This window comes from Cygnus olor, chromosome 3 (genome assembly GCF_009769625.2).
Source record: "Cygnus olor isolate bCygOlo1 chromosome 3, bCygOlo1.pri.v2, whole genome shotgun sequence".
NCBI lineage: Eukaryota > Metazoa > Chordata > Aves > Anseriformes > Anatidae > Cygnus > Cygnus olor.
The window spans coordinates 96,702,935-96,720,203 of NC_049171.1; the positions used below are offsets into that span (position 1 = coordinate 96,702,935).

The window sequence follows — 17,269 nt, forward strand, 5'->3', positions numbered from 1 at the left end:
CCCTCAGTCTGGGTCTGAGTTCTCCCTTCAGGGCTCAGATTTCTCCTTGAGGTTACCCGGAGGAGAGCTTCCACCTCGCCCCTGCTGGAGTTGCTAGTTGCAGTGCATCTCTGCTGCCGTGATTTACCTGGAGCTAGGGCGGGGGAGTGAATCCTTTTGGATTTCGGGTCCTCAGGTATCAGCAGTGCCGAAGCTGTGGCTGCAATTGCTGGTGCGTGCGTTTGAGGGTCGGGTCTGCCATCTTCGTGCAGTGGGATGACGCTGGGTCTGTTCCCTGGGAATTAACATCGAGAACTGGAAGTCCGTCGAGGTGCCATCAGACGTTTTGGCACCAAGCTGGTGCTGGGCTCTGCTCGCTTGTAAGGCACCTCAGCGGGCAGCCAAGCGCTTTGGGGGTGGTGGGGAGGCACTCTGCAGGTCGGAGGTGGCTGGTGCTTCCCCGGCGCTCCCCCCATGCATCCTCCTGCGTGGTGGCTGCTGGTGGCTCCGGGGGAGATGGGAGAGGTGCAGACGGGGCTCTGTGAAACAGCGGCTGAGATAAGTGCGTCTTGCAGGGGTCTTTAAGGTACCGGCTGCTGCTGGGGTGACTTCATGTGTGTTGTGGTGTTTGTTTTAGCTCCCTGGCTTGTTCTTTTGGGTGGGCTTTTTTTTTTTTTTTTCCAGCGAAACTACAAACAGGCTCTTAGCCAATGCCAGCACAGTTTGCAAACCAAAACCAAATCTGAGCGTAGCACTACTCTTGAGTGAGCTGCGCTAATCGAAGACGCGCTTCAGTTTCCTGCCTTGAGCTTCTCCCCGGCTCTGGTTCGGCGCATGTACGGTACTGCGTGCTGAGAGAGACCTTTCAGACACATCCCGTTAAAGAAATGTGTGGTGGCAACTGCTCTGAGCTCCATACTGGATGCATTTATTGCCTGCCTACTCATGGTTAGGAAGCAGCTGTTTGGAGTCAGGTAGGCTACAGACGAGTCCTAGGTTTGTGAATTAACATCTCAAATGGATCGGTTGTGCGTCCTTCCTGTGTGTTGCACAGATTTCTGTGTTCCTGCGATCAGACAAAATATGTACTCTGTCAACAATAATAATAATCCCCATAAGAAATGTCACATGGTGCGTGTTGTGTGTGAGCAGAATATTTTATGTAGTGAGTATGTCGAACTGATGCAATCCTGAGCAGTCCGGCTCTGCCGTTTGCATAAAAGCAGCCCCTCAAAGCCCCTGTGATCTGATCTTCCACCAGCAACGCTGTGGCTGACTTTCACTTTCCTTACTGTAAGGGGATTGGTATAGAAGGGAATTTGCCATCCGTTCTTAGTCTACGTTTTTCCAGACAGGTTGGCCTCCACAAATGTTACAGCCTCCTTTTTCTCTGCGTGGGAGAGTACAAACTGCTGCTGGAGGCAAGGGGGAGAGATTAACATTCATCTGTGTTTTTTTCTCTTTTTTTTTTTTTCCCATCCCGTGGGCACGGCGGACTTATGAATGTGCTGCTCCTTTGGGGAGCGTTTCTGCTTGTTGCCCTGATGAGAAGGCTGCAGAGAAATGAGTACGGGTGTGAATTTCATGTCACTGGTAAACAGGCACACGAAAAAGCCAAGCACAGTGGCTCTGTGGAAGAGGTCAGAGAGGAAATGGAAGGACCAGCAAAAGCCTTGGGCTGCTCTCTGAGCGGGGGCACTTGCTAGGAAACCTTTTCTGGAGCTCGTGTATGTTGAAGGCTTAATGCAAAGCCCGCCTCTTTGCTTCAGTCTTTCATGAAAAGTGGTAAAAGTTTTATTTTGCCAGGGCTCTGCTTTGAGCAGAGATACGCTTCTTCGATTCTTACTCTGATTTAGTGTTGCATGCATAGCCAGAAAAACTGATGGGGAAATATATAACAGAAACAAACATTATTTAAAAAAGAAAAAAGTCTTCACTGGCATGGAAACTATTGCTGAGATTATAAACGCGTGTACAATCACAGCGGTGAGTGATAACACTCACGCAGGATCAGGAGACTTAGTTTCGTTTTGGCAGGGGCAGGAAAGGTCTCTCCAGCACGTGCTTGTGAACAGCCCTGCCGCGAGGGGAGCTTCCGTCTGTCCGTCCAGCCGTCCGTCCAGCCTTGCCCTTCGGCACCCTCCCGCTCGCCGCGAGGGGCAGGTACCGCAGTGCGTGCGCGCCGTGAGGGTGATGCATCTGCCTCTGTCTGCCTCCTTCCGCAGAAGCACCAGCCTCCCCGGCACTCGAATTGCCTGTGCAGAAGCAGCAATAGGCTCGTGGTCCCCAGGGTCTCCCGCTGCTGCCAAATTAGAGTATCTCTCTCAATTAACAGCCAGGCATTCTTCCCCCCCCCCCCCCTTCCCCCTCGCCCCATCCTAATGGGGAGTGGTTAATAGTTATCATTTACTAATTTAGGGATCTGGAAGGTTTGTTCTCAATGCGCTGCAATCAGGAGATCTCGCTCCTCGCCCAATTAGCGGGCCCTGCAGCCGGGCGGGCAGCCTGCCTTCCCGGCGCGGGGCGTCCGGAGGCGATGGGGCTGCTGGCCTGGGCGGCCGCTGGGGGATCGCAGCACCCGGGGAGCCTCCCCAGCGTCTCGCCTGAGCTGCCGGAGGGGTACGAATACGGTGGTTTTGGATGGATGTGGTAAGGACATTATCTGGGGGTTGGCATGGGGATCGCTGAGGGTGATGGGGGGCTGTACAGAGCTGCCATTTAAAGGTTTGGAGGGATGTTGCTAATGGGCATTGAATGAGGTGAGGTCAGTACCAGAGGAACAAAAAAAGGAACAAAATGAGGTGAGAGAGGAACAAAAACGCCATTCAGGTAAGGGCAGGGCAAGGGCAGTGCTGCCCTGTGAGGGGCTGGTTCAGTCAGGGTGGGTTTGTGCAGTCGCTTCTGTGGCTCTTCAGAGCATCCTGTGGGGCTGGGCTTCCCTGCTCGGACACATCTCCATCCACGTTCCAGTCAGGCTTTGGCAAAGTAGGAACAGCACCATCCATGTCTGACTTTATTTAAAAAGAAAAAATAAAGTCCTCAATGCTAGCCATCTGCTGTTGGCTTCGTATACAGGCCGTGTCCCTTCAGGGGATGGAGATGGTGTGTCCAGCCAGAGAACCGCCACAGGAGCACATCGTGCCAAAATAGCTCTGCCCAGTGAGAGGGAATTCGGGTCCCTTCCTGCTGGCGGGATCCACAGCACTTTGCTTATGAATCCTTGAGAAGAGATTTGAGCCTTTCTGTGCGGGGGACGCTGAGTGCTGGTGTGGTTAGGAGCTGCCGTACTGGTGATTGAGGCAAGAAGGTAGTCGCCGCTTTTCTTCTCGTAGGCTGGTCGTTGGGTGTAATGTTGTTTTGGAAACGGTTTAGGTTGTGGTTTTCTACAAGTTGGCTATTAAAGTAGGCCCACTATCTTGATGGGAGCCAGTATGAGCCCTTAGCCTGACGCAGGAAATGAGCAGACTCGTTTTTCTTTCATTCTTTTGTCCCAGTTACCCCCAGCAAATGCCCAGTCAGTTTTGATTTGCTTCTGAAGGTGCTTTTTCTGAAGTCAGTGTGCCTTGCTTTTCTTTGTTGTACTTCCCTGTTTCTTCCTATTATAGAAGTCAAGTGCTGACTCTGTTCCTATAGCTCTGGGTGAAGGTGAACACTAGCAGAGCAGTAGACAGTTAAAAAAAAAAATCCATTAATTAAAATATTTACATTGGAAGCTGCAAAACATTTGCTCTTTGAGTAAAACAAACTTCCCCATTGTTCTTATACGATTGCTGCAGTTTCTCTGAAAATAGCCAGGAAGAGATTGAGCTGTGAGGAATTTTACTGGGTTGGCAAGGGAGAAGGAGCACAGGGGTGCTCAGCTGGGCTCCTGGTCAGTGGCTCTCTACTTCCTCAAATCCTTTTGTCCTGTGGACAAAAGATCTCCTCTTCACATACACACACACAAAAAAAAAAAACCACAGTGAAATATGTTGGTATGGTGCTTCTGGTGATGCCAAAGCCTAAATGATCCATGTCCTTATGAATAAAAGGTATTTCTCAATGAAGCAAATGGCAACCGAAAAGAGGAAATAAGAGGGAGTGTGTCAGTGAAAGATGAGGAAATGGTTTTCAGTGTATGACAGGTTTCTTTTTAGCGCTACAACTCTGCACTGCCGTACACTTCAAGAAGAAGAACAGCACAGAGGGGTGCCCAGGCTGGGACCCAGTACCGCTGCTGCCGTCCTGCTGGTGGGGAACTGGAGGATGTCACCTTCCGTCCTGCTGGTGGGGAACTGGAGGATGTCACCTTCCTCATCACCTGGCGCTGGGCCCCTGCCGTTCCCGAGGGGAATTGGTGCCCGAGGGAAACCAAGCCAGCGTGCAAAGCAGGCACATCAGATCCAGGCTTAAAAAGCAGTGTTTCCCTTGCATCCAGGTTTGTGCTTTAGGCACAGGAATGCTCTTTGTAGAATCATTGCAGGAAAGAAATAAGTAAATGTGAAAATAAGTCATTTGAAATCCTTCCATTCCTGCCATATCTCCTCCCAGACAACTGGATAGAGAAAAGAGTTTTTTTTGTTTTTGTTTTTTTTAAAAGCCACCACCACCACCCTGTTCTCTGATAGAACATCCCGTTACACTTGCACGTTTCTGGTCTTTTTCAGCTTGGCAGTGGACTAACAGGCTTCTATTGCTGGTGGGCAGAGTGCTCAAAGTGCTAACAGAATGTATGGAGCAGTTTATCTGGTGGGTTTGGAGATTCTTGGTTTATGCTTTTTTCTCTAGGCAGACTCTTCAAAGCGTCAAACTGGACATCTCCCTTCTACTGAATGGGTTTGCTAATTGGATGGATTGCAGGTCATGCCCCCTTAATTTAATGGTGTTGCAGAAGCCTGTTTGTTTGAGGCTGTTTCTTTGATCCCAAGTCTATCAGGATTTAGATCTTATTAATTCCAAAGTTGCAGTTTTGTTAGTTAGGTGCATGGCGCTCTTTCCTTGTGACCCCAGGTACATTGAATTGTATTATGCTTACCTAAAAAAATCCTTTTGTTTCCTTGTCAGTTTGGTTTGCAAAGGTGGTAAGACGTTACTTGATTAGGGTAGGCATCATTTAAACTTGTCCATGAGAGCTTTGTTTCATCCATGTCTTGCATGCTTTACCATATTTAAGAAGGACTCTGTGTTGACAGTTTCTTGGCCTGCAGATAAAAGGTGCAACGTACTCAGGTTTGATATACTGACAGAAAATTGTCTCCACGATGTATAAGGCTGCTGTGATTATTTCTGGCCATTACCATTGGTCTCATTTTACAACTGTGCACATTATATAATTTGATGCTCATTTAATTTAATGAGAGGTTGCTGCAGACTTATTTATGACTCGGTAGGGCAACCTGTACACTTTGGCCACCTCTTTTAACCTTTCTGAAGGAGGAAGAGCGTGTTTCTTACAGAACATGTTACAACATCTTTAATACATTTATATCCAGGTTTCCCAGATTCCTGCAGACAGGAGGGCGACTTGCCTGGGGTGTGGATTATACTGGAATGGGAGCAGAAGTTTAATTTTTTTCTTGAACTGCTCATTAGCTTTCTGTTGTAAGGTTATCGAGTGGTATTAATGGACTTTTCCTTTTGTTGCAGATGGAATTTTGTGACTTGCTGGATTCTGAATAGGGCGAGGAGATGTGTCTGATAAGGTAAGAGAAGAGGGTAAGATAAAACATGTTCTTACACAGAACAGTCTCACTGGTCTTGTGTTCTGGTTGAAGACAACTGTTTCATTCCTTGGCAAAGCCCTGCAAATAATTGGGATGTTTATTTATATATTTTGTCTGTCTCTGATCTTCAGAGCAGGGATCATTTCAGTTCTGTACAGCTTCTGTCCCAGTCCTTTCTCCTGGTGAAGTGAAAGGCAAAGTCTAGGCAACAGAAATACAACTCTTTCAGGCATAGGCGTAGGCAGGTTGGTCGTGCTTACCTTAATATTGTAAAGTTTCTTAAAAGTTACACGTGAGGTAGAAGCCTTTTTTTTTGAGTTCAGGATTTCCCCCCTCATCCCCCAGGACTTTTGAAAAGTAAAAAGATCTTTGAGCTGTTTTAGCTTCTATGCTTTAAAACTTGTTTTTCCTGTTGTAATATTTTCAAAATTGGACTGTTTTGAATAGGACAGAATGTATATCAGTAGAAAACCTTTAGGTTTGAGTTTGAAACAAGTGTTTGCTGTCACTGATACGCTGAAGGAAGCTGTAAGTTTGCAGAATTTTAATAGCAGCATTTGAAAAAGGCTGTGTTCAGATAGATGCTTTTTCTCTTTCAGTTTCTGGTCCAGACATTTCTACTGTCAGAGAAGAGTAGATGTCTTTAAAACTAAAAGCGTTGGAAGAACTATATTCAGACACCAAACAGCTGAATATAGTAGTAGTATGATGCAGGAATTATCAGTCTTTCAAGCTGCAGTCCAGCCTATCACTGTCCACCTCATTCATTTATGTATTTCATTTCGTCTCCTGTGTGAGCTCTCTAACTTAGGGGCCTCAAAATCCCTTTTGTTCTTTGAGGTTGTTGGTTGGAAAGTGTAGTGAAAACAGCTAAAAATACTATGTCATCATGCAAGGATCAGGATTAAAAGCCTTTTTCCTTCAATTGAGAGATTTAGCTCTTGCAGACAGGCTTTTTTTTTTCCATTTTAGTTTTGTTTGCTTAGTGGAGTTACTGTTTTGGAGGGTGGCTACCCGAGCAAGAACTGAAAATTTTAGGTGGCTCTCAGCCCAGCATGGAGTATGCAGGAATCAAGGGCTCTCTTGCTTCTTAGCCTTCTGCAAATCTTGGGCGTTTTCCCCTTTGTCCATTCGAACCACACCCTTTCATCCCACCATTGAATTACATTATAAATATTTTATTTAATGGCTTACAAGGCCACCTTTGAGTAGATGGTATGTATATAGCTGGTAAAATACAGCTCTTCAGGTGAGAGGTCTGGCAATCTGCAGCGCTATTATGTAAAGCACCTCAGTGCATACCTCGCTTGTTATGTAAACGATCTTCACTCACTCGCACGTGTTGGAACCGGCCTACTTCTGTTCCAAGAGTGGCGAATTACGGCTGTGTTCAGGACTTCTTAGAGCGTGTTCAGCCCGACTGTGCGGGCAGCCCAGCTGCCGTCCCCTCATGCGTCCACCACCACCGGCATTGCTGCGGTGGTGGCCGCCATGGTGTGCCACCGCACGTGCAGAGCCGATGTGTGGAGTCGAGTGTGGTCAGTATAGGTTAAATATGAATGCTTGTGTTCAGGTTGGTTTGGTTTAGCAGATTTTGTCGATTTTGGGGAAGAACTTCATTCATCTGGCAGTGGCGGGCACTGCTTTGGTGTGTGCAGGTGGGACTGTGCCTCAGTACTCACTCAGCTGCTCCTGTTTTCCTAGGCTCCTCATAAATATTTCGTTTGTCTAACTTGATTTTTGTTTAAAGTCTCGTTCTTCACTGCAAAGTAGATATTCATGAATGTACGTGCTTTAACCTGGGCAGTTTCTGTTTTAATGCCTCTCCCAGGGTGAGCTCGCTCTCTCCTTACCTCATAAAACAGCTACCGAGGGAGCTTTGCGTCTCGAGCACGTTCTCCTGCTTAAGGCCTTGACACCTTTTCTTGCCATGGTTTTATTGCCAGCCCCAGGCAGGTACAAATCGTGAGTCAGGTCCCTAGAAATCACAGGATTGGCTTTGAAACGAGGTTCCGGGAGAGAGAAGTTAACACTTCCCACTGGCTCTTGTCTTTCACCTCTAGAAGAGAAGATTCTGTCCTGGCAGCGTGTGATACTGTTTCAGGGTTGAAATTAATCCTGAGCTACAAATGTCATCTTTTGGCTTTCAGAGGGACTTCATTTATTTGTTCCTTCCCTGGCAGCCTGGGGCAGAGAAGTGTCACTGTCCCACTCCCTGTCCTCCTGCCTCGCAGGAAGAAGCGGCTGTCCTGTTCGTACTGCTTAAGGCCACCATTGTCAGGCACCCCTAGTTCTTAGAGCTATCCCTTATTACTATTACTTTTTTAAACTACTGTGTTCCCTCTCCCCATTTGCTGCTGTGCTTTCATCGTTCAAAACGGGCATCTGGATCCTGCTCCAAACTTGCCCTCAGGTCCTGTCTGTGCCTCGTGTCCAAGCTTTCTCCTGATCACTTATAGTTTTCATGGATATTTCCTGACCCATTCCCTGCTGCTGCTGCTGCTTCTGGAGTGGGACTTAGGAAGTATTCATGAGAGCCTCGTGAGATGTAGCAAGCTTGTGCTGATGTTGATGGGTGCCAGAGCTCTCACACAGCATTTTCTTTTCCTTCCCCCGTATTTCCCTGTGCCTTTATCTCTCTTCCTTCCAAAAAGCCTGGGGCCCTTGTGAATGAGAAGTTAATCTTCACACGGAGTCTGCCTGATAATTTGGATCAGAACCATAAAATCATTCTATCAGAGCTGATCTAGTTTCAGAGGTACATTTGTGAGATGAAAATGACTCTGATCGCTGTGATGGCGTTGTGTCATATTGGAAAGGAAATGACAAGGAAATAACAGTTACCAGGCCTATTTTCACCCTCTGTTAAACAGCATCGACCTGATGGATTGCCGCTTGTCTTAACAGTTCCAAATTAGATTACCAATTAATATTGATTGTCTGAAAAGCAGTGTGTTGATGTATATTCTGTTATTAATGGCTGGAGCATGCTATGTTCATGCATTTTATAATGGCAATCTGTTTTGCAAACATTTCTGGTTGTTCTTTTTAAATGAGTCTTGGCAGTGAAAACACCAGTTTAATTCAGAGTACGTTATCTCACTGAAGTATTTGTGTTCTTTTCACGTTTTGGGTGTTTTGGTGTTGTTTTTTAGTGGGAATAACACTTGATTTTGATGAGACCAGATTGAGGCAAAGTCAAAGGATGATTTCTGTCTAAACTGGTGCACTGTGGTTTCTTCTTGTGTTAATGCACATACGTGCAAAATTTTGGCATTGCTGCTAGATTGGTTTTGCTAATGTCCTCTGACATTGCGTATGAATTATTTTTGTCTCCCCAGAAGCCATCTTAGAAAAACTTTCAAAATAAGAAAGCTTATTTGAATAAAAGAGTAACAGGTATTTTGAGTTCCCTTTCTTGTGTTATTTAGTTGTTTTGTCACAGTATGTGGAAAGTACCTGGAAAGTACAGGGAGGAAAATGGGAAATCTCTCATGCATAAGGAAAACCTCTAGATAACAAAGTTGGGGGGAGGGAGGGTGGAATATCTACATAAATGTAGACGTCAAGGTAAATGCTTTTTCCTTTTCTTTTTCTTCCAGAAAATTTGAATATTTGCACAATCTGATGTTGCAAGTTGTAAATGCTTAACACTTCTGAAAGAATAAATTACTTCATTGCCTGACTGTGTAGATAACTGTCAGCTTCAAAGGATGAAGTGAGTTAGAAGGAATGTCTGGAGATCTCGGCATAGGCTAATATTAGGCAGAATACTGAAAGTGGGGGAATACATTCAACTAACATAACAGAGGCCTAAATGTACGTTATATATAAATTAAAGACTAACCATGTTATGAAAAGCAAATTTCTATGGTTCTGCTTTTAAAGTGGAATACTCAGTTCCCCCTTCCCCGCCCTGTCACACTAGGTTTCCCAAGCTTGTTGTTATAAGAATTGTGCTTCTTCTATAAACAGTGAGATGGAAAATTGACCTATCTTATACTTCTCAAGTTATCTTTACGATAAATGTCACCTTCCACTATTAGAGTATTGCTGTGAGCTGCTTGGTTCTGTAAGAGGCAGGTAACTTTTTCTGCAGTCTTGACCAAGCAATTAAGAGAAACTGAAATTAGCACTGTAAAACGCACAGTCAAGCAATGGGGCTAAAATGGAAAGAGCCATTTCAGTTTTTGCTTGAAAAGTGAACTGATCTGCAGTTCCCCTCTGAGCTTGTAAGCATGAAGAAGGAGTGTTGTTGGCCTCGCAGTTTCTGGGGTGAATGTTTCTTGTCTCTCAACCGCCCCATACCATCTCTGCCACTTGTCTGGCTGCTCAGTGAGCCAACTCGGGGTACGAGACCTGGACCAGCTATGAGCTTCTTCTTCTCCTCAGGGTTATTTTTCTGACCAGTGTCCCTGGGCTCAAACAGGCACAAGGGGAGCATCAGGGCAGACCCAGGGGGCACAGCAGCATCGCCCCTGTTGCTGCTGATCTCTGGGCACCTCTGCAGCTCTGACAGCTCAACCAGAGTTCGGAGACTTGGTGTGCAGGGCAGGGGACCCTTGGCCTGGGGAGCCTGCTGCGTGCCCGCTCTGCTGGGCAGGGCGGCCGCCAGTGCCAGTGCGTGAAAATAGCGCTGGAAGCCAGGAACTTGTAACTGCAGCTCTGCTAATGACTAGCCTGTGGTTTTGGGCAACTCCCTCAGCCCTCTTTGAGTCAGCTCCCCCGTCAGTAAAAAGGGGATAATACTCCTTTATAACTTGCTGCTGAAATGATTAATTGTTGCGCACAGTGCTTCAGGTATCGAGGTCCTGCCATGTATTGTTGTTACCATTGCTGTGGCGAGGCCTATCTCAAACTTTGTTCAGAAACCCCAGCTCCAAAAACACACAAGGTTTTGGGGGCTGTTTTTTTTTTGTTGTTGTTGTTGTCGTTGTTCCTGCTAACTATTGAAACAGATCAGATTGACTCTCGGTACTGAAGTGCTAACCACCAATACCGGCCATCTGGATCGTGCCCTCCTCTCCTCCCCTTCTCCTTCCTCCTCACACCTCCTCTCCTGACTTTCCACTCTTCACATCAACCGTTTCCTAACTGAATTAAGGACAGATTGCCAGGAGATTTAAAAGGGAAGTTTTAGTTGAGGCTGAAGGTGAAATCCTAGCAGAGAATATAAGGCTCTGCTGCTGAGGCAGAGAGGTAGGGAAACATTCTGGTTTTTTTCCTTCCCAACCCATTCTGGGTGGAAGCCATGCAGTTTCCAAGCTCTGGTTTCTGTTGCCAACCCGAGATATGCCAGTAACTCACTGGTTCAAAAAAAAGAAAGAAAATTCTAAAAATGTTGGGGGGAGCCCAGTGAGGAGTGCAAAGCTGCAGAATTCATATTTGAGATTTTAAAAAAAAAAAGCTCCAGAAATTAAAGAAAAAATTAGTCAAGGTCCCGGGGCTGAGCTGGTGGCCGTGCTCTGAGAACACCAGAAGCTTGCTCACAGTTAGCTTCCCTCACAAATGTGCTCTCCTGGCTCCTGATTGACCCTCACCTGTGGGTGGTCCTGCTCCTGCCAGAGGAGGCGGTGCTGTGAGGAGCTGAGGGCTTGCCCCATGCCATGCGTTTGGGTGGCGGAGGAGGGAAGGGAAGGGAAGGGCAGGTGGCCGTCACTGGTCCTTGCTGGGTGGCAACCTGCCGGCAGCCCAGGAGGCCAAGCCTGCTGCAACTCCTGTCCTCTACTGGGCTGCTGTCTTGGTTCTCAGCCAGCATGCCCTGAAATGAAATAAGCTGCTCGTGATTTGTGGGCATCATAAACGCCAAGGAATGGGCTGTAGCTTTAGGAAACCTATGTTCTGTGGAATACATTCATAGATGTCTGTCCCCAGAATAAGCCTCTGTTATCTGCTCATCCTGTCTTAGTGCAGATCATGAACTCTTGCTTGGTAATTTCTACAGAAAGCCCCTAACTTCTGTTGTTACTTTGCAGAGGTGTCCACTCTTGACTATAAATGACAGAATGAAATGTGTTGAAGTTGTAAATTGCATTCATTTCTCTCTGGAAGGATTTTAGGCAATTCTCTCTTCTGTGCTATATACATTCTTGCATACTTTTTTTAATTGTAGTAGTAGAGCGTTGGGCCAAGAATTCATCAATATGGCAAACTTTTGTGTCTGTATCCGTAGGGGGGATGTAGTGTAGGGCCTTGTCCAGGTGTCCTTGTTTAATGCAAGTTGCTATGAGCCGAAAAGTGGGGAGAGGAAGATCTGAATATTACAAGCTTCGGTGCTCAGATCTGCCACGAGCAATTCTTTGGGAAACTTGCTTCGTGTCCCTCATCCAGCCACACAAAAATCGGCATCTCCAGCACTGATTGACACTAGCTGGACTGATCCACAGCTCTGCTGCTCTGTCCTGGGGCGCTGGGAAAAGCCTTAAATGCCCTGAACGGAGGCCATGGAGCACTTTGAAGACCCGTAACGATGAACTATGATTTTAATATTCTAATGGTGCATAGGGAGCAGCCTGTGTTTCTGAAGATGTCCTCCGAGAGCTGTTCTGGTTGGAGTTGCTGCAGAGGTCTGTATTTCTGAATGTACGGCGTTGCTGCACAGTGGGGAAGATGTAAATGGCAGAGCAGTGGGGCAGAGTTTTATTCAGCTGGGTAAGACGAAGTGTTTCTTGTGGATGCTGCATTTTGCCAGCTTGCTGCCGATGAGTTTCTGGGTGTACCGCACATCATATCAGTTAGCTATAATTAAGTACTGTCAGGCAGAGGAGATTAATTCTGAACTCTTCAAAATGTTTTCCTCTGCCCAGCAGCGTCTTTTTTGGGCCTAGTTCTGACTAATGTATTCCTTATCTTCTGAGTAAATTTTTGTAGAGACATCTAGCCATTTTGTCAGTAAGTCACTGATAACCATTATCCTCTTTGATAAGCAAAATACGCTGACTCTTTAATTCTCAATATAAGATGTGTTTTCTGAGTCTTTAGCTGTTCTTGTGGTACCTTCTTTTCTCCAGTGAATAGACCAGAAATACATGTTGCTCTTGCTGTTATTTTTCTTAGATAATGCTCTCCCTCCTGCCCAGCCTTATACAAAATAATGTTCTTATCCATCCAGTGGCTGTGTTTCCTTGCTTAGCTGCAGGGTCGTGCAGGAAGTTCAGTGTCTAGATTGTGTCTGCCGTGACCCCCAGGCTTTTTACAGGATCGTTGCTTTCCAGGGTGCAATTCTCGTGATTCTTTTTCATTCCCATAAGTTTGTAACTTTTGTGGCATTGCTGTATTTAAAGCTAGTTGTAGTTCATGTAAATTATATCTATCAAACAAACAAAAACACCTTTACCGCAAAGTAACCTGATTCACTTTCTGCTTACGGTTGTTCCAGGTTTTGTGTTCTGTGCCAATGACAACTGCAGTCATACCTTCTTTCAGGTGCTTGGTAGAGGCAATGGATAGCATCGCTTCAGGCCCCCAAAATGCCGAAGAAAAAATGTGAGAGGAAGTGGGGTACATGTTGTCATTAGAGATAATACTTAAAGGATTTTGAGTCTCTAAATTGAACTACTTGTACTTTGCAGTTTGGGTTTGTGTGAACATAATTGCAACTTTGAATTCTTTCTTTTAAATATCGCATGTATGTGGGGGTGTAGTTGTTTTGTTTTTGCTAAGTAGCATTTTTCTGGAGAATTGTGTTCATACCGCTTCTGTTCTTTTTGAAGGTAAAATTTAATGTTGATACTTTTTTTTGGTCTAGTTCTTAGGAGATTGAGTACCAGACAGTTGCGCATTACCACCAACTAATAGTCAGAAGGTACAGTCTCGCAAAGACTTGACTAAAACTAAATGAATAGCTCTCAATTTCCTGTGGGTTTTTCTTTTTTTGTATGTCTGTGTGCTGCTTACCAATAAGGAATAGAGCAACTTTCTACTTCTGAGATAATGTTATTTCCAATTTTTATACTGTTGAAGTAATTTTTGTTAAACGGGAAGAAAAAAAGTTAATAACCTTGAAAAGGAATTTCTCTGCAAAGTGTGCAATCAAGGTTGGGATCTTCTTTGCTCTTTGTTTTGTCAAGAGGAAAAAAACCGTGGTGCTTTAGTACTTCATTAGTCTTTTTGCTTTCAACTGCAGAGCCTTAACAGTGTGCTGCTTTCATGATTCATTTTAGCATTTGCCCGTGAGACTAGTATTTGAACACCTCTTAGAGATGAAAAATGTCAAGACCTTTGTTCCCACAATGGTGTTGTACACAGCTTTGTTTTATTCAACTCACTACCCGTTTCTGAAGTGAGTTGAGGAATCTGCTTAGGGTGGCCCAGGAAGTCTGTGGGAGCTGGAGGGACGGTACCCTCCCACCAAAACCGTCTTCTGGTGGCCAGGGAATGGTCTCCTTTGTGTCTGTCTTCTGTACGCTTAGATGGATTTTTACCCTTGTTAAACAGTAGTGGTGTCACTTTGATTCTGGGCACTTCTGGTTTGAAAACTTGAGTATTATTCCCATTGCATGCTTTTTTCTTATAAAAGGAAAAGCGTATGCTCGCTGGCCCTTATCCTAGTTTGTGCTATTTAAGACAGGCAAACGAGTAGACTTGTTGGTGTCCCACTTAAACTTCCTCTAAATTTCCTGAATAGACAAGTTGGAAGAACAAATTATCCCGTTCTTTTTCTCTTGGCTTTCTTCTGCTGGCTTGCAGCTTGAAATATTCTCTCTTCTAGTAGGCTTAAGCAGGAGTGATGAAGTCTTCTCTAGATGTGCCCTCTCAAGTTGAACTAGCTATACCTTTAATCCCGCTAACAAAACTCAATTGAAGTAGAACTTTTTGACACGATGCTATTGGGATATCCAGCAAGTTTTTACTGAATGAAAAACGTGAAAAATGTGCTTGGAATGTACTTGTGCAGCTTCCTGTGTAACTTCTGCCTTTGATAGGCTTTTGGAAGGACCATGCTGCCTCGAAAACTTTGTTTGTACCAAGAGAGGCTCTTAGGGAGCCCTTGAGGGGTTGCTGCATTCTCTCTCTCGCAGTAGATAAATGCACGCTCTGTGGGTCGCTTACTCAGAGAGACCAGCTGTTCCTGAGTTTTGGGTTGAGGGTTGGAGCCAAATGTGAGTGTTCTTGTTTCTCGAATTTCTGGGTATGGTGTGAGGGAGTGAAAAGGACGGCATGGCATGCTCTGAATGCCCCAAAGAAGAGTGGAGTCTTGAGTCCGTACAGCCGTGTGGCTCAGACTTGTTGAGAGAACAAAGGAGGTGTAACTTTTTTTTAAATTTAGCCTCAAGAGATACACAAGGGTCATCTGTCGGTTGATCTGAAGTTCAACCAGCAGCTTCTGGTGAGACCTGTTACTGTGTGAGGTTTGAGTAAAAGTAGTAATGGTCATCATTCAGCAAAACCACAGCTGGCAGTGGTTAATGACAAGGTATCATCTGGCATTATAAAAGCACTTTGTTAAAACAAGGAAGAGGATTGTGTGTCCAGATGTCAGGGTGATGGATCCTAGTGTGAGAGTCAAAACAGGTAATGTTCTTTAAGCACTAGTGAGTCATGTACAGTCAGGAGCTCCTGTGCTGTCTGTCATGTCAGACAACTCCATGTTCACTTCACTTGCCTTCTTTTTGTACATGATTTTGTTTTCCATTATGGATTAAATTTGAAATTATTTCCTTACTCAGGTATTACCATAGTATAAAATGTTAACCCTTTTCTGGTTGCTTGTCTTTTATATATGTTTTTCCTTACTTTTTATTAAAGCAATACTACTATGTAATTATATAAAAAAGCGTATACGAAGAACAGTTGAATGTGAGAGAGACAGACTGACCTTCTATGTTCTTTTTCTCCTGTTTAAAACAAATTGAGACTTTTATGATATTTTACTAGCAGTCTCTTGCTTATCCAGGGAAATTATTTTTAAAGACCAGACCCTGGGAGTATTCTTTTCATTTGGAAGGGGTTACTGTTAGCTTTCCAGGCTCAGCCACTGTGGCTGGTATCTGGGATGTAAAAACATGGCCACACAGGTTGCTGGTGGTGAGAACGTTGTGTAAGTGTTTTTTCTTAGGAGGAGGTGAACTTATTTCTTAATGATTTAACTACTTAATCTTAGGAAATCCTTGGGGAAAAAAAAAAAAAAGATATCTGGGAAGTTCTGCCAGAAATTTATGCAGGTGTGGTGAGAGAGGAGAGAAGGGACTATGCTTTCTGAAGTTAAATGTGGGGCAGGAAGTGCTGGAGCAAGCGTTGGCCAGAAATGCTGAAATACAGAATGAATGTGGGGAGGCAGAACACGAGTTCTTTTGGTGGTTGCACTGCCAGCAAGCTGCTTCAGCCTGCCTGTGCCTCTGAGCCTCCACCTGTGTGGAACGAGCTACAAGACATGCCTCACAACTATTGTGAAGGTGCTAAATTAATGCTTTCAGTGGAAGATCACAGAAGGCTTTGAATAAAGCTTTACAAAGTGCAGAGTGTTCTTACTATTAATACCAAATAGTTTGTGTGCATCTCTTAAATGACAAGGAAAATGAAATGTGCCAGATCTGTGTAGCTGGGGAAACATTTGCTCGTTATTTTGGAAGAGCTGGAAAGTGCAGATGGAGAAGGGAGGGTTGAGTCTAGGTATGGAAGACAAATCCCATGGATTGTCATCGTGGATGTGGTTTTGGACTCCTTCATCTTGTTGCCTCACATCTGTAAATCCTTTTTGTAGATGGCTGAGTTTTTCTGGGCCCAGTGAGAGGGAATACAATGTTTACTAATGCAGAATAATGCATCGCAGAGGAAGCTGCTGCTGAAACTTCTTACTTGAAGAAAATGTGACAAACCAGGAACTGCTGTAGTCCCTTTCTTAAATAGGAAATACACGCAACCACAAAAGACAAGTACAGTGCTAAGTGACTGGCTGGAACCTATATTAGAAATTTGGCATTTAAAGAAACAGTCTCTCAGCCTGCTTTGTCATTTGGATCGTACTCGAGAAGCTGCAAAAAGGCCAATATGTATCCTGCCAGCAGAACAACAACCAGCAGCATTTGAAGCTGCATATCCGTGGTAGGGTTCTCCTTTCAAGTGACGGCCTGACCCGCTCTGCTCGGTCGAACTGAGGTTCGGGCCTGCCTCACAGCAAGGAGGGACCTTGCGGCCGGTCCTTCTGAGGCAGAGCTGTCTGTCCCTGGTCGCAGTTCCTCCATCTGCCCTGCCCAGGCTGTCCTTCTGCACCCACAGGCCTGATGCTTGCAAAAATCTCTTGGTTCATTTGAAGGCAGCTCATGGAGAATGGGAGAGATGAGGAGATGGTTGGAGAGTCATCTTGTGTTTCAGTTATTTTAGCTGGTACCAGTGAGGTGTGGACTTCCTGCGAGCAGGTGAGAATTGAAAGCCCTGCCGCTGCCATGATTTGGATACCAGCGCGCTCAGAAATGAGGAAATTTACTGCCCTTTGACTTATGATGGGGATCAAAACAAAACAAAAAAAACCCTCCTATTCAGAGAAGCGAGTCCTCAGCTTGGCTATTTCAGGAACAGCTCCATGATGATCTCAGTGCTCCTCTGATTGGCAAGTTGGCCACCCTTTGAACTCCTGAGCTCTAATGAAG

The 17,269-nt window shown here is 45.2% G+C and overlaps 1 protein-coding gene across 9 annotated transcripts in view; it reads left to right on the forward strand.

The window, feature by feature from the left end:
* Positions 1 to 17,269, forward strand: part of TRERF1 (transcriptional regulating factor 1) — a 99,002-nt gene that overhangs the window by 23,431 nt on the left and 58,302 nt on the right. For all 9 annotated transcript variants that reach the window (XM_040553301.1, XM_040553303.1, XM_040553300.1 and 6 more), the window contains exon 2: positions 5,605 to 5,660. The gene's annotated coding sequence lies outside the window, so the exon portion shown is untranslated. The remainder of the gene's footprint in view (positions 1 to 5,604; positions 5,661 to 17,269) is intronic.